The 25,387-nt window shown below is 38.0% G+C and overlaps 1 pseudogene across 1 annotated transcript; it reads right to left on the reverse strand.

Annotated features, from left to right (window-relative positions):
• Positions 1–660: 660 nt before the first annotated feature.
• On the reverse strand, positions 661–20,080 carry LOC145539642 (putative elongation factor 1-alpha-like 3; annotated as a pseudogene). The gene is made up of 4 exons (XR_014077880.1): positions 20,053–20,080; positions 17,509–17,762; positions 5,739–6,116; positions 661–5,572 (listed from the first exon to the last, which is right to left on the reverse strand). The product of XR_014077880.1 is annotated as a putative elongation factor 1-alpha-like 3 (transcript).
• Positions 20,081–25,387: the final 5,307 nt, after the last annotated feature.

Here is a 25,387-nt window from a genome sequence, read left to right on the forward strand (position 1 = left end):
AAGCATCTATGAACTCAGCAATTGTAGGCTGAGTTGTATGTTGTATATGTTCATCAGTATGAGGTTGCTAGCTTTGTCATGCAAACAATTTTAAAATCAATGGCTTAAACTCACATTTTTGGTCTTTTCCTCCATAATTTTTGTTTTTGCTTACTCTCAAATTGTGTCACTTCAATCTCTTCAGTATTTCACAAATACAAACCTTTTCCCTTGACACTGTTCCTAATCTGAGCCATACTTGTTGGCCTCCTCCTGAAATACTGCTGTGGTTTCAGGTATAAAAGACAGAGATGCTTCCATTGAACATTCAAGGAAACAAACAAGAGTTCTGGAAGCAGAGTCGCTCATAGAGTTTTCTTCCTGAATGTACTGGTGTCCTTTTGCTGCTGTAACAAATTACCAATAACTTTATGTCTTAACACAACACACATTTATAACCTTAAATTTTTAAAGGCCAGAAGTTTAGTATCAAAATGTAGTTCCTCTGGAAATTTTAGTAGAGAATCCTTTGGTTTGCCTTTTCCAACTACTAGAGCTGCCTGCATTACTTGAGCAATAACCTTTCTCCATCTTCAAAGCCAACAGTGTAATCTTTCAAATATTTATGTCTCTCTCTTGCTCTCTCTCACTCTCTCTCATCTGCATATCAAGGTCGGGTTGGGGAGATGTGCTGTGATCTGAACTAACACAGAAGCTGAAGGATGTGGTTAAAGGGACACCAGATTTCAGTACCACTGGCTTTTAATGGCTCCAGGAAGAGTCTGGTTAAGGTAATTATATGGTACATGTTGGAACATTTCTGATACTAATTTCTGGAACAGAATTTTTCCTATGCCCAATTTCCTAAGGAAGCTTCTTAAAGCCAAATAAATAGATTTGCTTTCGTTTTTCTCCAGATCTTTCTCAATATCCTCATGTCTGATAGAGAATACAGTATATGGTACCTTTTTCTAGTTATGAAGATATTATAATCCCTTCTAGTGTTTTGGTTTTATTTGTTTTAATACCGTTGTCTTCAGTTGCAACCTTTTTTCAGATAACCTTCAAAGATATGTGAACAGAGTTATGAGAGTTAAACTTTTGGCAAAGCCCTGACAACTGAAATAGATTCTTAATTAAAAGCTCTTCCCAGACTTCCCCCAATCACTGCATCTTTTATGCCTCTTCTTCTTCAGACTTTTTTTGACAAAGTGTTTATTGTCATTTAAATGTCCTTCCTAAGAATATTTGTTTCCCACAGCAAAACAAAGAGCATCCAAACTCTGTCACTGAAGTCAGCACCCTCTGGGATCTGTCCTCAAAGCTAACTTCAGGAACTTAACTTCCATATTTCTCTACCCGGAGCTTATCTCTTCTGAGGGAGATAATATTTTCACCTCTGCTAGTTATTTAGTTTCATATTTTCAATGGTGTCATTTGAAATCTATACAAAATCAGTTATATGATGTGGGAGGCACTGCACGCTGAAACATGGGCTCAGCCTTAGACATAATAATTACTGTTAATGAAGTTTGGTAGGTTGATCATAAATAATTTGAAGTGTTTAGGTGATAGTCAAATTTCATTCAGATCATGGGACTCAGGAACATGCATTTGTTTTACTTATTTACTGATTTATTTATCATTGACTGTGTTTGGTCTTCATTGCTGCTCATGAACTTTCTCTAGTTGCTGTGAGTGGAGGCCACTCTCTAGTTTCAGGGCACAGGCTTCTTGTGGTGGCTTCTCTTGTTGTAGAGCATGGGCACTAGGACATGTGGGCTTCAGTAATTGTGGCAGGCAGGTTTAGTTGCCCCTCAGCATGCTGGAATCTTCCAGGACTAGGGATCAAACCCATGTCCCCTGCATTCGCAGAAAAATTCTTAACCACTGAACCACCAGGTAAGTCTATGAATGTACATATATAAGTTCATGTATGGAAACAGGCAGGAGGAGGAGGGGATGACAGAGGATGAAATGGTTGGATGGCATCACTGACTCAATGGACATGTGAGTTTGAGCAAACTCCTGGGAGATAGTGAAGGACAGGGAAGGCTGGCATGCTGCAGGCCGTGGGATTGCAAAGTATCAGACACAGCTTAGCGACTGAACAACAACTGAAAACCTTTATCAGTAACTCATCCTTTCTAGACAAACCTTGGTCATCAGACGAGAAGTCAGTGCCATCAAAATATAGTGACTTCAGAAATTCTTTCCTATTCTTAAAAAAGGACAAAACTGCTTGTCAGATGCTATTTTGCCTGTGGTCTGAATTATTATATTTATGTTTACCATCCTGTCATTTCTAAAAACAACCAAGTTTCCAGAAAATTTTCAATGTTTCAAGAGGTGAATGGATAGTAAGACTTTCTATTCTATGTCTTTTGGACAAGAGCTGATCCTTGAGATGGAATTTTTTGGATGTTCTCTGTAACTGCTCCTAAAGCAATAGATCTATACATGAAAACATTGGGTTTATTTTTCCCTCACATTGTTGGCAGGTCATAGTACAGATTGCCAACACGTCATTTATGTCCTTATCTCTACTCACTGGTATGATCAGAATTGAACCTAAGAGAATAGTATAGATGCTCAGCAGCCCATGCTATTCATCAAAATGCCTGCCAGGAAAAAAAGAAACTCTTTGCTGTGAGAAATAATGCTTCAGTTTTTCAGACCTATACTGAGGGAAAATGTCCAGAGTTCACACAAATCAGGCAATGTAAATTAGCAATTTCTCCAGTACCTCCTGCTCAACAATAATAAGTACTCAGGGGAGTTCGCAAGTGTCCTTGGAAAATAAATGAGAGGTTGGTGACCTCTGCATAAAATCTCCTGTGACTTAGGTAATGTCATGTAGTTAAAAATAGTATTCATTGACTAGACTCAGGGCTGCATTCATTCTAAATTCAATTAAAATACTTAAATTTGGGGTAAGCATAATAGCTTATACAGTAATTAAAAAAATCAAAACTCTCCTCTCTAATGTAGCAAAAATACTTCTTAGAATCATTGAAAAATTAAGTGAAATTAAAATCTTCTTTAATATTTTATAAACAAAGAAAGAAAGGAGGAAGGAGAACAACATTTTAAATAACACATAAATTGTTAAGTGGCTTCCTTTATTAATTATTATATATGATATGTTTGCCTGCTCAGTTGTGTCCAACTCTTTGTGACACCATGGACTGTAGCCCACCAGGTTCCTCCGTCCATGGAATTTCCCAGGCAGGAATACTAGAGTGGGTTGCCATTTCCTTCTCCAAGGGATCTTTCTGGTGTGGCTGAATTGATAGGAGTGTTATTTTAAATATGAAATAAAATACACATGTGATTATTTGAAAATCTCTTCAGAAAGCAAATGTTTTCTTGAAGACATACATATATAATCCATATGATTTTAAACACTTGTAAACTCTAAAATTTCCAAAGCAGAAATAGAATTAGAAAGGGCTACTTAATAATGAAGGGGATTTTAAGTCTTTCATGTATCATTTATATAATTTATCGAACTTCCATAGGATATTTGGGTTATTCTAAGATGGATAGTTTACTTCCTTCTTAACTGTGTAAATAATAAGACAAACAAACAAAATTATAAACATTTATTAATCACCAACTCAATGGACATGAGTTTCAACAAACTCCAGGAGATAGTAAAAGACAGGGAAACCTGGTGTGCTGCAGTTCATGGGGTCCCAGAGTTGGACACAACTTAGCTACTGAACAACAATCAAGTCAATGATATGTTTATTAATGGCAATTCTTTATGTTTTATCAATATGTAGTTCACACTTTATATTTTAGGTGTGATGTTTTAAATACAAAATCAATTTTATGATATTTATTCATTTGCGCTTTATATATAGATGAAATAAATGTATATAAATGAAATAGTTTCAGGATTTCATTTTTTTTTAAATTATGCCAACAAATCTACTCAGTATTGATATAAATGCAAAAAAATTTTATGTGCTACACATGGCCATTAACATGAGAGTTTGTGGCCTTTTTATAAAGAAACTTACACATAAAAAAGTCCCTTTGCTTGTCTGTCCTGACCTATGCATTTTTGTAACCCTTAGACCTCATTCCACAATTTTTCACTATGTACTATAGCATACATGCTTCCTCCCCTTATGAAAGGTAAAGAAACCTGAAGTTCTGACCTAGGGAAAAAAAATGCTAACTTAGAAGTATCAAATCCTTAAGTTTAGGCAGATGGGACACCAGAAATGGATTGTGGGCAACTCTTAAGTCATTCACCTAATTACATAGTACTATAGGAAGTTTCGGTGCTGGCCAAAAGAAGACACAAGCTCCTCATTAAACTACTTCAGTGGGTTTCTCAAAACTCTGTGCCATATTTTTGGTCATGTTTTTATTAAAAATTATTGATTTTTGACACTAATAACTTAAAACCATCACACACACACACACACACACACACTACATACACACACGGATAATCAGCAAAGCATTTTCCTTTCCTTCTGAATGTTTTAGAGCATATTATCATTTCATTGTGTGTGTGTGTGCGTGCGTGCGCTCAGTCGTGTCCAACTCTTTGTGACCTCATGGACACAAGAATCTTCTGTCCATGGCGTTTTCCAGGCAAGAATACTGGAGTGGGTTGCCATTTCCTTCACCAGGGGATCTTCCTAACACAGGGATGGAACCCAGGTCTCCTACATCTCCTGCATTGGCAAGCGGTAACCAGGCATTTACTACTGAACTTCAATGGCCAATTGATAAAGTTCTGAGATGGGTCTTCTAATACTGGTGAAAATTAGGGTGACAGGTATCACAAATTATATTCATTCTGAGCTTTCTGGGCAGACATGGTGACCTCGAAAGCTCCAGCAGCCTCCTTTTCCACTATTCTGAGGACAGCCACAGCAACTACCCATTTCATATCATGAACAGCAGAGCAACCCAGAGGAAGATCATCAGAGAAGCTCTCAACTCACAGGAACTTTCCAGACGCTGTTTCAATAGTGGCAGCATCAGCAAGTCTCCAAAAGTTAGGCCCATCTTCTAGTTTCTTTTCAAAATGGCAATCGGTCTCCTTCAGCTCAGCAAACATGCAAGTAATCTGGGATATGTAACCATCCTGCAGGTTCATAGCCAGCATTGATTTGGCCTGGATGGTTCAAGGTGATCACCTGGGGAGTGAGGTCAGCTGCTTCCATTGTTGGGTAATCTTTACTGTCACCAGCCAGATTGACACAATGAGTATCTTTGAGAGATACATACTTGACACTGAAGCCCGCATGGAAGACATTTACTTAAAACTTCACAGTGCATTTTAACAAACTTGACCTCAGCTGTAGCACTGATTGGAGCAAAGGTGACCACCATGCCTAATATGAGGATACAAGTCTCCAGTTGGTCCACAGGGATAATACCAACATGAGTGTTTTTGTAGATGTCCTGGAAGGCCAGCCAAAGTGCTCATCAGTTGGATGAGTTGGTGGCAGGATGTGATCAAGAGTTTCAAGCAGTGTGGTTCCATGGGCATTGCCATCTTTATGATTGAATTTCCATCACTTGACCAAAAATAGTTTAGCATTTGGCTTCAGCACATTGTCATCAAGCCAACCCCAAATGATACTGTGTAGCATTCATGTAGGTGCTGACTTTCTTAACAATTTCCTTGTATATCTTCTGGCTGAAGGAATTTATTTGCTAACACCAACAAACATTTAGTTGCCCCATACGGAGTATGTAAGGCAGTAGGGCATGCTTCCAGGTCTGCTTGTTCTTGGAGGAAACTTCTTCAAATTTACTAGCACCAGCAACAATAATCAAAAATGGTACAACAAGCCTGTGATATGCTTGCAATCATGTTTTTGATAGTCTCTGTGTCCTGGGGCATCAATGTTCAAATAATATTTTTACTGCTCTCAGATTTCCTCAGGGAGATATCCATGGTTATATAACACTCACGTTCAGCCTTCCATTTATCCAAGAAGCAGAAATCATTGAAGGAGCCATTTCCATCTCTGCAGCATCCTTCTTAAACATTTTGATGGTTCTTTTGTTGATCCACCACATCTGCAGATCAGATGGCCAGCTGCAGTAGGCTTGCCAGAATCTACATGTCCAATTGTAATAATGTTGATATAAATCTGTTTCTTCCCATTTTAGCTTAGATTTAGTGGTGATTTCACAACATCGGTGTTCTGGTGACAAAATTGTAGTGAACAAGCTGGAAAGTAAATCTTTATAATCTTCCAGGATTTCACTCATGGTCTTCGCATGATGATATATGTAACATATGACCTTACACATAAACATAAAGTTTCTTTTTACTTTGTCTGTGACTGTTTAGCCTTATCAATTGGGAAGCCTGGAATCATGGTAGTAAACTTTACCAAAGCAATAATTAAGTATACTAAATAGTAGGATGAATGACCTGCTATTAATATTTAGAGCCCACCATATACTAGCTTGTCTATATTGTTATTAAAATTCATATATTGACTTTATTTTTTCTTTAGTTTATATAGACTGGTTTAGCTGCAAACTTAGTATTTCACACATATTTTGATGGTACTTCTGAGTACTCTGCTTCACATTTATCTGGTTCTTTATGAGTCCTTTCCATATCCAGTCATGTGTAATAGCTTCAGTTGGTACTGTGGGAAGGATAAATGAACTTGTCCTTTGATGCAAGTCTGGCTCCCAGGCCAACCCTGGTTTAAGGTCACATAAGCTGATGAGAAGAGAACATACTGATGAAACTAGTAGATCTAGAAAGAGCTAAACTAGCTTTTTAAAAGCTGAAATTGATCAAGAATTCTGTATTTTTAATTTCTTGAGCTGTTTTAGGGAAAATTAAAGACATTTTTAAAAATCAATGATTGCCAGAGATTATCTAAAAATTACAGATATATGATTCCAAAGGGGAGTCAGTAAGACACTACCTTTTGATACTTAGTGGAATTCTTCTAAGGCTGCAAAAAATATTAAACATGCTAATATGTTTAGATTCATTGTGTGATGTTACCAAAGCATCCTCTAATTTTATATATCTGTTTCATTGTTATTCAAGCTCTGAAAAAAGGAAGTCTAAGTGCTTGGGCTCTTGCTGAACTTCCTATTGTGTGACAGGATAATTTGAGAGGACAGTTAATTCTGGTACCCCAAATGAAGTTAATTACATTATAAGAAATAGGTAAAATTATTTTGGAATGAGAAAACAAATAAAACACTGAATAACCTTGGTGCAATTAAACCAGTAGGAGGATTTGCCTAGTTTACTTAAAACACAATAAAATTGAAGATAGATGAAATAGTTGTAAAAGTTTTAATAGATTACAGTAAGTGCTAGGTGGTCTGGCTGGTCTATCAACTCCTTGGACTACAAAAGTAACAGAAGAGAACAAATTCACTTAACTTTTCCTAACCTAACTGAATTTTAAAATGTAATAATGATACAAATATGAAAATTTTGGTCTCTTCAGAACAAGAGCTGATTAAAACGGTGTGGAAAAAAAGAGAGACTTATGATCTTGAGAAATGGGTTTTTCAAGGTCTGTTGAGGAACTAGGAGGAAGAGGGGCTTGAGAACATTTTCATGGATATGGGTTGAATGGCCTGACAGTGTTAAGATAACTATCAGATACTAGTGCACAATGTTCTCTTATACCCAAGTTTGCTAATGAAATTGCTAATTAAATGTTAAAGGATGATGCATATTAAGGGATATGTTATGTTAGAGGATACGTTGATGAAACTCTGAAAGTCTTACATATACAAACACAACTCAGCTGAAATTTATAAATGGAAATATGGTACACTAATGTATTAACTCTACCAGAAAGTATTATAGAAATGGGTATTATGTCTGAAAGAGGAATTTTTTTTTTCCATACCTAAAACATTAAGAAAAAGAAAGCCCTAGCAACATGTTCACTTGTTTTAATGTGGTGTGTTTTAGAATTATCTAAACCTGCTCAAGTGGATAATTTTTACGGTATAGGATATTAGGGTATCAGCAAGAAAACCTGACTTTATTTAAGAAGATTTCAGTTCCACTTGTATTAGTACCCCAAAACTCTTGCTTAATATTTCAGCATTATATGTGAGGAAAGCTGATGAATCTTGATGTTTAATCCCTGGCTATAAAGGATAAAATAAGGTGCTTTCTTAATAGTAGTCTGCATCCAACCTGGTCTTAGTTCAAACTGTGCAGCATGCTAAAAAAATCAGTATGCTGTGAATAACTTGGTTATTTTTCCCAATTCCTTTTTCAAAAGGAAGCCAAACTAATTTATATAGTATATGTGGAATGGAACCCAAAATATACTTACTGTCTAGTCACACAGACAGAAATCCTGTTAATTATTGGCAATATTTTCCATGAAGATACTTAAATTTGATTAAATGAAGAAAATATTACAACATTCAACAAACCAATAATATGATGTTGACAAAATCTGAAGATCAAGTGGACTGAAATAAATGCTGGTTAATCTTAGGACCAGAGGGTTGCAGATTAACCCAGCTGAACTACCGAGACAGGCATAAATGATAAGATTCTTAAAAACTACCTGGACCAGAGACAATAAAGATGTATCTCAAACAACCAAAAGTAAGTTATTTTCTCAGCCAGCTCCAAAATGAAAATAGAATAAGACTGATTGAGTTGTTGTTTTCTGGAAAAGTCACAGCTGAGAATTTTGCTAGTCCCTTTTTACAAACGTACTAGGGAAATAGATGAATTTTAATGATGTTGTATACAACAGAAGACACTCAAGAAGTTTCAAACACTTCCGTCTAATAGCTTACCCAGTTTATTCCTTGGGGTGGTACAACTCCAATGCTCAAATGATAAGAAGTGTCAGTCACTTGCACTAGGCTATTGAGAGCATCTTGCAAAAGCTCATGCTTGCAACCCAGCAATAAGTGCTAGGATTTTGGGATAGAAAGTTGCCAGAAGCTGTTGTCATATACATTCCCTTTGAAAGAAAATTTTTGGTGTGTTACTGGGCTTCTAATGAAACTGTTTCTGTTATAGAAAGACATAAAATTGTTTTGAGACAAGAAATACTTCTCATGTCATGAGTTATGTCAAAACAATATTCCAATAGAGAGGAAAACAAGCAGAGGAGTTGGGAATGATATATTAAAAAATATGCTACAGCAGTACCCATGTCATACATAAACAGGTGGCTTTCATACCTTTGGATTCTATGATAAATCCATTTGAGTAGTTACCTAACATAGCTGCATGAGCAAGTCTCTAAGATCAATGAACAGGCCACACAGCATTTGCATATGGTACTCCAAAGGATGCTCAGTCAATGCAGCTATATCATATTTAGTCAATGGCTAAACTTTGCAAAGTGTGTTAAAAAATAAAACCACGAAACAAGCTGAATCAGGAACAGTGTTTCTCATTACATCAGAGGAACTAGATAAAACCAGGAAAAGGTTAGAGCTTTGTGCCAACTCTTAGGCAGTAGCCTAAGAATTTTCTGTGGTTCAGAAAATGAGACAAAAATCATTGGAGGATAAAAGGAACCCCAGTATGGGACACTATCACTATGAAAAAATATGTAGTTTTGAAGATGAGAAATCAAGGTTGGATGTAGTGAAGTGTGTGTGTGTTGCTGTTGACTTAGACAAATAGACATCTGGTCATTTCTACAGCAAAAACTGGTTTACTTGGGGTCAGCAAAGAATTGCAATTTGGGGTCTACAAACATGACAAGCCACATGCAATTCTTGCTAAAACAAGGAAAGGAGGACTCTTTTGAGGGGAAAGGGAAGCTGGGAGGGCTATAGTCAAGAAAGAATCCGTTGGAGAAGTTGAGAATGGATTGTTGTTGTTCAGTCACTCTCTCATGTCCAGCATTTTGGGACCCCATAGATTAGCACGACAGACTTCCCTATCCTTCACTACCTCCCGGAGTTTACTCAAATTCATGACCAGAGTTTACTCAAACTCGTGATCCTTTTTTTTTTTTTTTTTTTTAATGTTTTCACTGCACCATGCCACATGTGGGATCTTAGTTCCCATACCATGGATCAAACTTGTGCCCTGTGCATTGAAAGTGCAGTCTTACCCACTGGACCACCAGGGAATTCTGAGAGTTGAACGTATAGTGGCTTTTCATTGTCTAAGTGGTGAGAGTTTCTCACTGGTTGAACTTTAGCTAAGCAAAAGAGAGAAAATCTTTCTTCTTTTTATTCGGCTCTGCTTTCATGTAAGCATGAGAGCTTCCCTTTCTGGCCTCTTGACTCTATTTTAATTGAAGCTTCCGTTTAATTTTTTATACTGTGCAAGTATACACACATCCTCACACACACACACAAATATGTATACACACAAACACACACATATATATGTGTATATATATATACACACACATATATACATACATAAATATACATGCACACTTCAGAATGAAACTAGATCCAAAAAGTCAGTGTTCTTTTTTCCCTGTTTGGAAATGATAACTGAGTACGTTGTGCGAGTAATCAAGAAGACATTCTGGCATAAAAAAATGGCAGATAAAAGATATACCCCACCATCTTCAGAAACTCAAAAATGTGAGTATTAAATATTCTCTCTATCCAAATGGGGAAATGTTATCCTCAGAAACTAGGTGGCCTAAAAGCACCCTGAGGGGATATGAGCTGACCTGTAGCTGACAAATGCATGATATTAGCAAGTTATGCTAGCCCAAGTGTGGGTCTTGGTTAGATAAATACTTACACTGTATTTGAAATTTCATACTCAGTAACTAAAGCAAGCATCTCCAACACTATTGCCTACAACTGAAAATAAGCAATTTTTAATGTGCCACCTTTTCAGTTTAGCCAATCATTCATGTCTGAAATTTTGTGACCCCATGGACTGCCACAGGCCAGGCTTCCCTGTCCATCACCAACTCCCAGAGCTGGTTCAAACTCATGTCCATTGAGTCAATGATGCCATGCTACCATCTCATCCTCTGAAATCCCCTTCTCCTTCAACCTTCAATCTTTCCCAGCCTCAGGGTCTTTTCCAATGAGTCACTTCTTCGCATCAGGTCCCCTAAGTATTGGAGCTTCAGCCTCAGCATCAGTCTTTCCAATCAACATTCAGGACTGATTTCCTTTAGGGTTGACTGGTTTGATCTCCTTGCAGTCCAAGGGACTTTCAAGAGTCTTCTCCAACACCACAGTTCAAAAGCATCAATTCTTCAGCACTCAGCTTTCTTTATGGTCCAACTCTCACCCTTATGGCCAAAAGTGAAAAGGAGTTAAAGAGCCTCTTGATGAAAGTGAAAGAGGAGAGTGAAAAAGCTGGCTTGAAACTCAACATTGAAAAAACTAAGATCCTGGCATCCAGTACCGTCATTTCATGGCAAATAGATGAGGAAACAGTGACAGACTTTATTTTCTTGCGCTCCAAAATCATTGCAGATGGTGATGGCAGCCATGAAATTAAAAGACTCTTGTTCCTTGGAAGAAAAGCTACGAGCAACCTAGACAGCTTATTAAAAAGCAGAGACATTACTTTGCCAATAAATGTCTAGCTAGTCAAAGCTATAGTTTTTCCAGTAGTCATGTATGGATGTGAGAGTTGGACCATAAGGAAAGCTGAGCACTGAAGAATTGATAGTTTTGAGCTGTGATGTTGGAGAAGACTCTTGAGAGTCCCTTGGACTTCAAGGGGATCAAACCAGTCAACCCTAAAGGAAATCAGTCTTGGATATTCATTGGAAGGACTGATGTTGAAGCTGAAGCTCCCATACTTTGACCACCTGGTTCGAAGAACTGACACATTGAAAAAGACCCTGATGCTGGCAAAGATTGAAGGCAGAAGGAGAAGGGGTTGACAGAGGATGAGATGGTTGAATGGCATCACCGACTCAATGGACATGAGTTTGAGTAAGCTCTGGTAGTTGGTAATGTACAGGCAAGCCTGGCGCGATGCAGTTCATGGGTCCCAGAGTCACACACAAATGAGCCACTGTACTGAACTCTCACATTCATGCATGACTACTGTAAAAGCCATAAGAAACCCATTTTAAGTATGTGGAGTCCAACGAGGAGACAAGAAACACCACTTGCAATGGACTATTTATAAACTTGACAACACAAATTAGAGGACTATTTAAAATTTGGAGGGAGCTGTTTAAAGATCTGGTTATTAAACTGTTTGTTGGTTAGTGTCTGAAGGGGCTTCCCAGGTGGTGGTCATGGTGAAGAACCTGCCTGTCAATGCTGGGGACATAAGAGATACAGGTTTGATCCCTTTGTGGGGAAGATCCTCTGGAGGAGAACGTGGCAACCCACTCCTGTATTCTTGCCTGGAGAATCCTATGGACAGAGGAGCCTGGCTTGTTGCAGTCCACAGGGTTGCAAAGAGTCAGACACAACTGAAGCGACTTAGTTTGCATGCTTGCTCTTGAGACTGAAAGGATGATTTGCATGAAAGATAATTTATGTGCTAAAATTTAACATGTGAAAGTAAGGGGGATCTACCATTGGATGAATTGATGAGATAATAGAGAAAATATATGGAATAGAAGATGGAGCCTGAGGTATGAACGGATATACATAAATTTATTTCCTACTTTTCCCCCTTTGTTCTCTACCCAGTTGAACCATTCTGGGGCCTATTTTGCATTTACCAGTTTCAGAGAAGAATCAGCTTCTAAATATGACACCACGACCATTAGATATTAAGTACTTGAGATCTTAAAAATAAATAATGGGATAGTTCTTCCTTCCTGTCACCTAAGTTAAGATTAATGATTCTGCCTCTTTGCTACCTAGTGGATGTACAGTTTCAAAAGTGTTGCACTTTTCCAGCCCTGCACAGTATCACTGGGAATGCATGAAGAAGGAGACGCTAATCAGTTTCATATTACTGCCAGCTCTATGAGTCAGAATCCTTGCTGTACTTGATAGTCTTACCTCAGTGGGAGCAACGGGGTGAAATTTATTATAAATGGAAAAAGTTGAAATGATTGCTGACTGAGCAGGAGCAAGAAATTGGTGATGCAAAAAAGAAAAGTTAACATTACTCTGATGCTTTTGAGAGCAAGAAAATCATACCACCTCTTATATCTATTTACAGATGCCCACAAGAGTGATGCCACTTCTTGTCAGAGCCTTCCTCTGTGTTTAAATCTGAAGATCCAGGATTGGTTCTGGTGGATTTAGCAAATATTTCTGGGATTACCTATGTGATGATGCATCTTATTGATTTTAATAACACTGTGCAGATGAATACTTGGAAAAAATATAAGATTGACTTTCCTTTGTTTCCCATTTTACTAGTTATGCTACTCACACTCACAGCTTTTGAGAGATAACATATAGAACCTCTTACATCATAAAGCATTAGGTATATACCTTCAAAGATTTTGCTCAACAACAGAGCAATGAATCATTATGTAACTATTGACTTAAATTCTAATATATTGAAAAAAGTGCCTAGATACAATAGACAGTATGTCTTCTGTGCTCAGTTTATTGTAGTATTCTCTGCCTCAAGATTTTTAAGGGTTGAGACCATAATCAAGGTAAAGAATGCTCAGTAAGCTAAAAACAATTCTAATTTAGGGAAGACAGAGTAGGGGCATAATAGCATACCTATGGGGAATTCTTTGGCATACTCCAAATAAACTACATTTGGGAGTGACAATTAGCCATACGACATTTTGCTGAGGATATCAACATTTTTGGTTGCAAGATATATTTTAAACACAATTGGCAAATTCAGTGGCAATGATGTTTTTGGTGGATATGACAAAATTGCTTGATTTTTTCTGAGAGACTTGAGTGAAATTAGCTCAAGTCTAAGAGTCATCAGTTCAGTTCAGTTCAGTCTCTCAGTCGTGTCAGACTCTTTGTGACCCCATGAATCGCAGCACGTCAGGCCTCCCTGTCCATCACCAACTCCCGGAGTTTACCCAAACCCATGTCCATCGAGTTGGTGATGCCATCCAACCATCTCATCCTCTGTCGTCCCCTTCTCCTCCTGTCCCCAATACTTCCCAGCATTAGGGTCTTTTCCAATGAGTCAACTCTTAGCATGAGGTGGCCAAAGGATTGGAATTTCAGCTTCAACATCAGTCCTTCCAGTGAACACCCAGGACTGATCTCCTTTAGGATGGACTGGTTGGATCTCCTTGCAGTCCAAGGGACTTTCAAGAGTCTTCTCCAACACCACAGTTCAAAAGCATCAATTCTGCGGCGCTCAACTTTCTTCACCGTCCAACTCTCACATCCATACATGACCACTGGAAAAACCATAGCCTTGACTAGATGGACCTTTGTTGGCAAAGTAATGTCTCTGCTTTTAAATATGCTATCTAGGTGGGTCATAACCTTCCTTCCAAGGAGTAAGCGTCTTTTAATTTCATGGCTGCAGTCACCATCAGCAGTGATTCTGGAGCCCAAAAAATAAAGTCTGACACTGTTTCCACTGTTTCCCCATCTATTTCCCATGAAGTGATGGGACCAGATGCCATGATCTTAGTTTTCTGAATGTTGAGCTTTAAGCCAACTTTTTCACTCTCCTCTTTCACTTTCATCAAGAGGTTCTTTAGCTCTTCCTCACTTTCTGCCATAAGGGTGGTGTTATCTCCATATCTGAGGTTATTGATATTTCTCCCGGCAATCTTGATTCCAGCTTGTGTTTCTTCTAGCCCAGCATTTCTCATGATGTACTCTGCATATAAGTTAAATAAACAGAGTGACAATATAGGATAAACCAAATTAACCTCTAATGAAGAGAGACATCCTGAGGAAAAATGCATTAATTTATACTGCCGTTTAGAATGAATGCTATTTTAGGAAGAAAGTAAGGAGGCCAGTTGGTCTATATAGAGATTATGGTTTTAGAAAAATGAATTTATAAATTCAATAGGTTGTTAGTAATCTAAGAGACACAGTTAGGAAATAACAAAAACTGTGGAAAACTTCTCACCCCCGTATGCTACAGGAGTATACTTGTAGAGACTGTATTTTGCATAATTTTTTTTTTTAACTGTCAGAGCACCATGAATACATTTAAAAAGCAGACTTGCCCAATTGTGCAATTAATTAATCAGTGCTGACACTTTAAAACTTGTCTAGGATTTTTACCAGAGGAGATAAGTTTGGGTTTGCTTAAGGAAAGTGCCTACTGGGAATCTATGTCAATGTAAACTTGCAATATGAAACAGAAAGTATGAAACTGAAAATCTACAGTTAACTGAGAGCTAGCCATTTGGATGATCTAACAACATCTATGACAATGTTGATATTAATGACAAAATATATGGGAAGATTGAATAGGCAGCTTGACAAAATACTTTTCCAATGGAAGATGACTGGTCAAAGAAAATGTAGATGTGCCTGATAATTATTACATCAAGTCCATATATTTATACTCGTCATAGATTTCAAATTTCACCACTGAAAAGAAGTAAAAGTGTTAAGCTTGTAAACAAATTTGCATTGACATATTTGGCAAAGTAAAATGCTTCTTTAAGAAGCATTATTGTACCTAGCTCTTACCAGATGATACACATAATTAATGTTTTGATGCTAATACTTCTGCTTTTTCTATTTTATATGTGTGTTAAAAAGATGCTAAGTAAAGAATAATAATATTGAGGCAAACACAATTAACAAAGCAAAACTGAAGGACAGACGATTGACTAAGAACAGAGGTAACCTGCAGTTCTTTGGTGATCATTTTATGCTCATCACTAGGGCTACCTGGAAATTTACTATTGATCTATTGCCAAAGATAAACAAAATCTTCTTTTTGGTGATTTAAAATGCATTGATTAATGTCCAAAATGCTTCCTCTGGAAGCATTATGTACATGTTTGCCTATAAATTATTAAAAATATGTAGACAGATGGGTTACATCTGATTTGTAGGGTTACGCAAGCCTGGTTTCAGCTATATGAATAAATAAGTAAACTTACTACTTGACTCCCTTGAGGTCAAGACATCTAACGCGTATCTTGGTGATTCATAACTCCCAAATGAAGCATGCCCTCTGCAACTCGGAATGGACTCTGTGAGCTTGGACTGGAAATCTCGAGTGTCTCTGATGTTTGCCAGTGCTTTCTTTCTCCTGCTAAAACCTGACCTTTATCTTTATTAAAGTTATACCTGAGTAGCCCCTTGGAGTCTTGTGAGTTCTTCAATAACCTTTTCTTGTGAAATTGCTGCATCTTACAAATTTACACTTATGTTATATTTACCTTTGTGCTTTGGGAATATTTTTCAAGTTATTTTATATATGGTGCAAATCTTTAAACACCTAGAAAGAAGAAAGCCTATGAGAAACAATCCATGTTATTGCTTGTATAATAGAATAAGAATATGATTGAAACAGTCTTATATCAAGGGAGGAGTGGTGTTAGAGGCAGGCTTCCCTGGATCCAGGCAATGAGAGGGAACATAGTGTTCAGAGAAGCTAAAAAAAAAGCAAACTGATTAAAAGTTATTTTTCCTTTTATATTCAGTTTGCCCTACCAGTTTCCAACAAGGTTTGTGATAAATTGCAGTTTCCTGCTAAGGTGGCCTTCCACATGGTAAGCCACTTGACTCTATTCTTTCCTGTGGCATTAATTTAATTAGTCAACCACCTTAAGATAAGTCATTTTTCTTTCCTGGGATCTAAGTTTCTTTATGCATAAAATAAGTGAGTTAAGGCAGCAGAATGGCAGAGTCTGTTCATACCTAAATTCTAAAGTATTTTAAATTTCAAAACTCAAGTATGTCCAACCTATAGAAGACACATCAGAACACTGGAATAATTTTTTTTTTCATTCTTGCATATAGATGTTTTTACACTGAAGTATTAGCTTCCCTAAAATCTATACTTTCTAGATGTTACTTTTTATTAAATTATGGTAGATTAGCAATATTATATTAGTTTCAAGAACACAAAATAGTGATTTAATATTGATAAAGATTTTATTCCCTTTAAATTGTTATAAAATATTGGATATTTCCTTGTATTCTACAAAGCATCCTTATATCTTATTTATTTTATACATAATAATTTATATCTTTTAATCTCCTACTTCTTTCTTGCTTCTCCTCCATTTCTCTCCCAAGTGGTATCCACTAATTAGTCTGTTCTCTGTATCTGTGATTCTATTTCTGTTTTGTTGTATTAATTTTTTTATTTTTAGATTCTACATATAAGTGACAACATACAGTATTTGTCTTTGATTTATTTATTTCATTAAGCACAATATGCTTCAGGTCCATCCAATATGTTGTGTCTTCCTCCTTGGTGTGCCATTTCTCAAGGATTCTGTGTTCCTTATCAGTTCCTGTTCCGGGAACAAGTAGAGCTGCACACAGCTCTCAGGACTGAGATCATGGGAAAGAGCACCTGCTTGGATTCCTTTCAGTAACTGCCTTCAGTGACTCTTTTCAACGTCAGCGACCTTGTATGTATCAGACTATCCATTTTGTTGCAACTGATGAAATTTCATCCTTTGTAATGGCTGAGTAATCATTTCACTAAAGATATATAAGCCTGCATTTCTGCTAATAAAATACCCTTGTTCCACTAGATACTTGGGTCCCCTGCGTCCTTCTTTCTGTCTTCATTCTCTTCGGAACGTGGAAACCTGCTGAGCTCACATTCTCGCCCAGGCTTTCAAGACCTCCTTGAGAGGACGCCCTGTGCCTTCCTGAGTGGTACAAGTCCTGTGCATGGGCTTTATTGGTTTTCCACGTAACCGAGAGATACTGTTCTCTCTCTCTCTTTTTCTCTCTTTCTTTTCGTCGACTCCAGTCCACCAGGCCCTGGTCTGTAAAGAAGACCACACATCCTCACTATTCATTTAACATAAAAGTGAAAAGTAACATATACAGAAAATATCAAGGTAATATATAATGTTGGTGTATTTGAATTATTCAAGAAACATCACTGTACATATGGAAATACGTATCTCTCTATCTCTTTCTGAGAGAGAGAGATGGAGATATTATAAGGAATCAGCTCACATAATTTTACAGGTTGAGGAGCCTCAAGATTTGCAGTTGCCACACTGGAGACCCACAAGCATTGATAATATAGTTCCAATCTGAGTCCACCTGAGAACTGAGTCCACATTTCAAGATGTGCTTTCAGCCCAAAGGCCATCCAGGAAAATCCAATGTTTCAGGGTGAGTTCAAAGCCAGGAAGACAAGAGATTTCCAAAGTTGAAGACAGTCAATAAGGAGAAATTCTCCTTTATTTCAGGGATTAATCTTTTGTTCTATTCAGGCCTTCAACAAGTTGGATGAGGACTGCCTACATTAGGAAGGTTAACTCAGTAACCGATGCTTAACTCAGTAAATTGATGTAAAATTTTCTCACCATAAAACACCTTTACAAAAACATCCAGAATAATATTTGACCACATATCTGAACACTCCATGACCCAGGCAAATTGACATATAAAATTAACAGTCACAGCTGGTATGTAATTATATGAGAGTTTTTATCTACTTTTGACCTTAGCCATTTAAGAAATGACTGGAGAAACCTAAAAGGATATTTAAAATGTGATTTCAAAAAAATTAATTAGACTAATTATTTTTCTCTTCCTTATAAATAAGTTGCTTTTAATCACAGATACATTTGTCTTTTGCATTAGTGTTTTAAATATTGATTCAATTAGTTTGTTTGATTTTCCTGGTGTCAATACTTGAAAGATTTGCAAAATCTCCTGTGAGAAACTTGTCTAGAAATCTCAGAGCTTTTGATTTTTCCAAATTCACCACAGGCTGTGTGCAAGTATATGTGGAAATAATTAAATCAGTTTTTAATACTACATGGACTTAAAGACAAAACAACAATGTTTTCTATGTCTCTAACAGAATTATCATTGTGTTCTTTTAATATTTTTGAAATTGAGGTTGGTGACTCATATAACATTTATATTATTATAAGTATAATCAGAAAAGAAAATCTCATAATTTATTAAATGCTATTTCAAACAATATGTGTTAAAGCAGTTCCTATGACAAAGCAAGGAAGAACAGCTCCAGTTTGATATTTAATTTCATTTTCAGTCATCAATAATATAGGATTTCTTGAAAACAAAGATATTTATAGTGATAGGAATTTAAGACTTATCTAATGTTGGGAGTTAAACAGTCAGAAACATTATTATCTTTGAATTACAAAGGACAGAAATAAAAAATATGCTCTAATACAAACAGAATATGTAAATCATCATTGAGTCCAAGTGAACTTTCTTGACTTTATGATTTGAAAACTAGTTTTCAAACATCCCCTAGGTATTCCTTTGATAGATTTCAGGTTAAAAACAATATATATCCAACTCTAGATATATCTTTCTTGTCTTGACCGTATGCATGACATGTTTTATTTAAATGGAGTTCTTTCTCTTTCCAAGGTGTTTAATTTAATTTAAATACCACTTACATCCTCCCGGCCCTGGGCTCCCCATTCATCCATCCCCACTTTCCAAGAGCCACTTAGAGCCCACTTCTGACTAATTAGGGATTCAGGATGCTTGGGATAAAGAAATAAGGACCAGGACCCCCTCCCCGCCTCTGACCCGGCCAGAGTCCCTCCCTCCAATCCCAGTATTCTCTGGAGGCCTCTGGCTAGAGGCCAGCCTCACCTGAGATGGAGGGACTGTAGCTGCAGGAAGCACCCCATGCCAAAGCTGGGGTGGCCTTGCAGTTTAGCACCACCCCAGTTCTTCCCCTTCCCTGGCTCCATGACCATGACTGAGGGACCAACTGGGCCCGAGATAGGTGCTGCAGAGCTGTTTATGGCCTCAGCTGCCTCACTTCCTGCAAGAAGATAAGCCTGTGGCATCTTTCCCTTGGGCTGCTGCCCATGGGGTTCAGGGGCCGCGGCCCAGAGGTGAGGAGGAGCTACAGGGAGCAGCTGTGGGAGCCCTAGGGTCTTCCTACCTCAGGCAGGAAGGGCAGGAAGGAGAGCCTTGTGCATGGAGTGGAGCTGGGACTGGCCGGAGGGGCCATCCCTGCCTGGCCTGAACAATTTGTGCCGCACCCCTATTCAGCCTGAGCAGCCGGGCTGCCAAAGTCAGGATGGCCTGGCCAGGAGCTCTTCTGACCTCCTTCTCTCTCCTCTGCTCCACCCATGGCCTGTCTTGTTCCTGGGGGTCCAGGCCTAGCCCCAGCCACCCCAGGCTCTCTGCTGCACATATTTGAAACTAGTTTTTATTCCTTGTGAAGATGATATTATACTATAGTATACTATTTTTGTTAAGCATGTTTGTATTTATGTGTGAGGAGCTGCTGGCTTGCAGTGCGTGTGCACGTGGAGAGCTGGTGCCCAGAGATGGAACAGCCTGATGCTCCCTTCACCCGCCCCCACCCCACCCCCTGCCCTGGTCCGGGAAAGCCAGCTGGGGGTCCTGGCTCCTGAGAGGCGCCTGTCCCTTCCCCAACCACCACCCCACACCTTTTCCAGCTCTTTGAAATAGTCTGTGTGAAAGTGAAGGTGCATTTTAGTAATAAAATGTGTTCTTCATGAAAAATAAATAAATAAATAAATAAACACCACTTACACACTATTAGTAAATCTAGGAATTTTATTATCAACTAATCCAGATTCCTTTAACATTTTTCCATATACTCTCACCAAAATTCTGACACAATATTCAATGCTAATTTATTCATGATTTGAGCTAAGTGCTAAGTAATTGATAACTTAACTCAGTTTTCTAATTATTTATTTAAAAACAAGTCTATACTTCTTAAGATACCAAGGGAACATTTCATGCAAAGATGGGCTCAATAAAGGAAAAAAATGGTGTGGACCTAACAGAAGCAGAAGAAATTAAGAAGAGATGGCAAGAATCCACAGAGGAACTGTACAAAAAAGATCTTCACGACCCACATAATCATGATGCTGTGATCACTCACCTAGAGCCAGACATCCTGGAATGTGAAGTCAAGTGGGCCTTAGGAAGCATCACTATGAACAAAGCCAGTGGAGGTGATGGAATTTCAGTTGAGCTATTTCAAATCCTCAAAGATGATGCTGTGAAAGTGCTGCACTCAATATGCCAGTAAATTTGGAAAACTCAGCAGTGGCCACAGGACTGGAAAAGGTCAGTTTTCATTCCAATCCCAAAGAAAGGCAATGCCAAAGAATGCTCAAACTACCGCACAACTGCATTCATCTCACACACTAGCAAAGTAATGCTCAAATTCTCCAAGCCAGGCTTCAACAATATGTGAACCGTGAACTTCCAGATGTTCAAGCTGGTTTTAGAAAAAGCAGAGGAACCAGAGATCAGATTGTCAACATCCACTGGATCATTGAAAAAGCAAGAGGATTCCAGAAAAACATCTATTTCTGCTTTATTGACTAGGCCAAAGCCTTTGACTGTGTGGATCACAATAAACTATGGGAAATTCTGAAAGAGATGAGAATACCAGACCACCTGACCTGCCTCCTGAGAAATCTGTATGGATGTCAGGAAACAACAGTTAGGACTAGACATGGAAAAACAGACTGGTTCCAAATCGGGAAAGGGGTACGTTAAGGCTGTATATAGTCATTCTACTTATTTGACTTATAAGCAGAGTACATCATAAGAAATGCTGGGCTGGATGAATCATAAGCTAGAATCAAGATTGTCCAGAGAAATATCAATAACCTCAGATATGCAGATGATACTAACCTTATGGCAAAAAGTGAAAAAGAACTAAAGAACCTCCTGATGAAATTGAAAGAGGAGGGTGAAAAAGTTGGCTTAAAGCTCAACATTCAGAAAACAAAGATCATGGCATCATGTCCCATCACTTCATGGCAAATAGATGGAAAAACAGTGGAAACAGAGACAGATTTTATTTTGGGGGGCTACAAAATCACTGCTGATGGTAATTGCAGCCATGAAATAAAAAGATGCCTTCTCCTTGGAAGAAATGTTATGACCAAACTAGACAGCATATTAAAAAGCAGAGACATTACTTTGCCAACAAAGGTCCATCTAGTCAAAGCTATGGTTTTTCCAGTAGTCATGTATGGATGTGAGAATTGAACTATAAAGAAAGATGAGCGCTGAAGAATTGATGCTTTTGAACTGTGGTGTTAGAGAAGGCCCTTGAGAGTCCCTTGGACTGCAAGGAGATCCAACCAGTCCATCCGAAAAATCAGTCTTGAGTGTTCATTGGAAGGACTGATGTTGAAGCTGAAACTCCAGTACTTTGGCCACCTGATATGAAGTGCTAACTCATTTGAAAAGACCCTGATGCTGGGAAAGATTGAAGGCATGAGGAGAAAGGGAAGACAGAGGATGAGATGGTTGGATAGCATCACCGACTCAATGGACATGAGCTTGAGTAAACTCTGGGAGTTGGTGATGGACAGGGAAGACTGGTGTGCTGTAATCCATGTGGTCACAAAGAGTTGGACACGACTGAGAGACTGAAATGAGCTGATTCTGCTTAAATAGATTTTTCTTGGTAAGTTTGGTATTCATTTAAATAGATTTTTCTGGTTGTTTGTCTTTCAATCGATCAAATATTTATCTTAACTTCTTTTCTCTCTTTTGTGACTTTTTTTTGAAGTAAATAAAGTCATTGTTATTTAGATAACTTTACGTGGATTAATATTAGCCCCCCCAAACAAACAAACAACAACAACAAATCTTCCATGAGTTATATCAAAATGCTAGTTCCTACTGTTTAGTCCAGGGAATTCTGCTGAACATGGTGTGGCAGCCTGGATAGGAAGGGAGTTTCGGGGATATTCGGTTTAGTTCAGTTCAGTTCAGTCATTCAGTCGTGTCCGATTCTTTGCAATCCCATGGACTGCAGCACACCAGGCCTCCCTATCCATCACCAACTCCCAGAGTTCACTCAAACTCATGTCCACTGAGTCTGTGATGCCATCCAACCATCTCATCTTCTGTTGTCCCCTTCTCCTCCCACCTTCAGCCTTTCCCAGCATCAGAGTCTTTTCAAATGTGTCACCACTTCCCATCAGGTGGCCAAAGTACTGGAGTTTCAGCTACAGCATCAGTCCTTCCGATGAGCACCCAGGACTGATCTCGTTTAGGATGGACTGGTTGGATCTCCTTGAAATCCAAGGGGCTCTCAAGAGTCTTCTCCAACACCACAGTTCAAAGCCATCAATTCTTCGGCGCTCAGCTTTCTTTATTTTCCAACTCTCTCATCCATACATGACTACTGGAATAACCATAACCTTGACTAGATGGGCCTTTATTGGCAAAGCAATGTCTCTGTTTTTTAACATGCTGTCTAGGTTGGTCATAACTTTTCTTCCAAAGGAGTGAGGGTCTTTTAATTCCATGGCTGCAGTCACCATCAGCAGTGATTTTGGAGCCCCCCCAAAATAAAATCTGTCACTGTTTCCATTGTTTCCCCATCTATTTGCCATGAATTGATGGGACCAGATGCCATGATCTTAGTTTTGTGAATGTTGAACTTTAAGCCAGCTTTTTCACTCTCCTCATTCATTTTCATCAAGAGGCTCTTTAGTTCTTCTTCACTTTCTGCCTTAAAGGTGGTGTCATCCACATATCTGAGGTTATTGATATTTCTCCTGGCAATCTTGATCCTAGCTTGTGTTTCAACCAGCCCAACATTTCTCATGATGTACTCTGTATATAATTTAAATAAGCATGGTGACAATATATAGCCTTGATGTATTCCTTTTCCTATTTGGAACCAGTCTGTTGTTCCATGTCCAGGTATAACTGTTGCTTCCTGACATCCATACAGATTTCTCAGGAGGCAGGTCAGGTGGGCTGGTATTCCCATCTCTTCCAAAATTTTTCAGTTTTTTGTGATCCACAGTCAAATGCTTTGGCATAGTCAATAAAGCAGAAATATATTTTGGTGAATATTAGATACATATATATGTATGGATGTGTCCCTCTGAGGTATCTGAAACTACCATAACATTGTTAATCTGCTATACCCCAACATACAAGAAAAAGTTGAAAAACATACTGGGTTATATATTAATGGAAATGGACCTCAATTATTGAACACAATTTCTTCAGGTATAAAAGTAGTTTATTTTTTCTTTGAAGAAAGAATAAATGTATTTGCATATTTTAAATTTAGAATTTTAATGTATGCCACTTGGAATTATTTTGAAATACTGCACTGAATACACTTCAGATATGGAGTCTTAATCATGGTTTTAAAGCATTCTTTTTAAAATTTAGCCTATCTCCTCTGATTCAGCTATTGTTTTACAAATTAGTGTCATTATATCTTAACAGTTTAGACATGACAGTTTTTAATCTGCATTTAAGAAGGGAATTAGAGGAAATTCTAGTTGGAAAATGCACATAATAACAGAGATAAAAAGTGAACTTTTCTAATATATTTTTTCCTTGTATTTGAAGCCTGGACCATTAGGTGATCTGATGCACATTTAATCAGTGACACATTTAGTAATAAAACTATTGGTAATATCATATAAGCAGGCCATCGAAAGCCAACAGTTGTTGACTATAGAATATTCAACCTTACAAATATGTTAATTACTTTTATTGTGAAACTATATTTTCTATTTTTATTTTTTGGCTTTCTTGACTCAACACGTTTTTGCATCAGCAACTCATACATAACAGTAATTTGCCTTACTTTTCTTTTTGCCACACCACATGACATGGGGGATTTTAGTTTCCCAACCAGGGACGGGTTCCCTACAGTGGAAGTGTCTGTATATGTTCAATCTTATTTGACTCTTTGCAACCTCATGGAATGTAGCCTGCCAGGATTCATGGGATTTTCCAGGCAAGAATACTGAGGTGTGTTTCCATTTCCTCCTCCAGGTGATCTTTGTGACCCAGGGATCAAACCTGCATCTCCTATGTCTCCTACACTGGAATTGACAGGTAGGTTCTTCTCCATTAGTACCACCTGCTGTTGATTTTTTCAGTTGCTAAGTAGTATTCGACTTTTTGCAACCCAAAGACTGCAGCACTCCAGGCTTCCTTGTGTTTCACCATCTCCCAGAGTTTGTTCAAATTCATGTCTATTGAGTCATTAATGCCATTCAACTATCTCATTCTCTGTCACCCCCTTCTTTCCCCACCCTTAATCTTTCCCAGCGTCTTTTCCATTGAGTTGGTTCTTCACATCAGGTGGCCAAAGTATCGGAGCTTCAGCCTAGGCATCAGTACTTTCAACGAATATTCAGGGTTGACTTCTTTTAGGATTGACTGGTTTGATCTTCTTGCACTCCAAGGGACTCTCAAGAGTCTTCTCCAGTACCACAATTCAAAAGAATCATCTTCTGCACTCAGCCCTGTTTATGGTTCAACTCTCATATCTGTACATGACTACTGGAAAAAAAATAGTTTTGACTATACAGAACTTTCTTGGCAAGGTGATGTCTCTGCTTTCAATATGCTGTCTAGGTTTGTCATAGCTTTTCTTCCAAGAAGCAAGAGTCTT

The sequence above is a fragment of the Giraffa tippelskirchi genome, chromosome 2 (assembly GCF_054371585.1).
Source record: "Giraffa tippelskirchi isolate mGirTip1 chromosome 2, T2T-mGirTip1v1.2.pri, whole genome shotgun sequence".
Classification (NCBI taxonomy): Eukaryota; Metazoa; Chordata; class Mammalia; order Artiodactyla; family Giraffidae; genus Giraffa; species Giraffa tippelskirchi.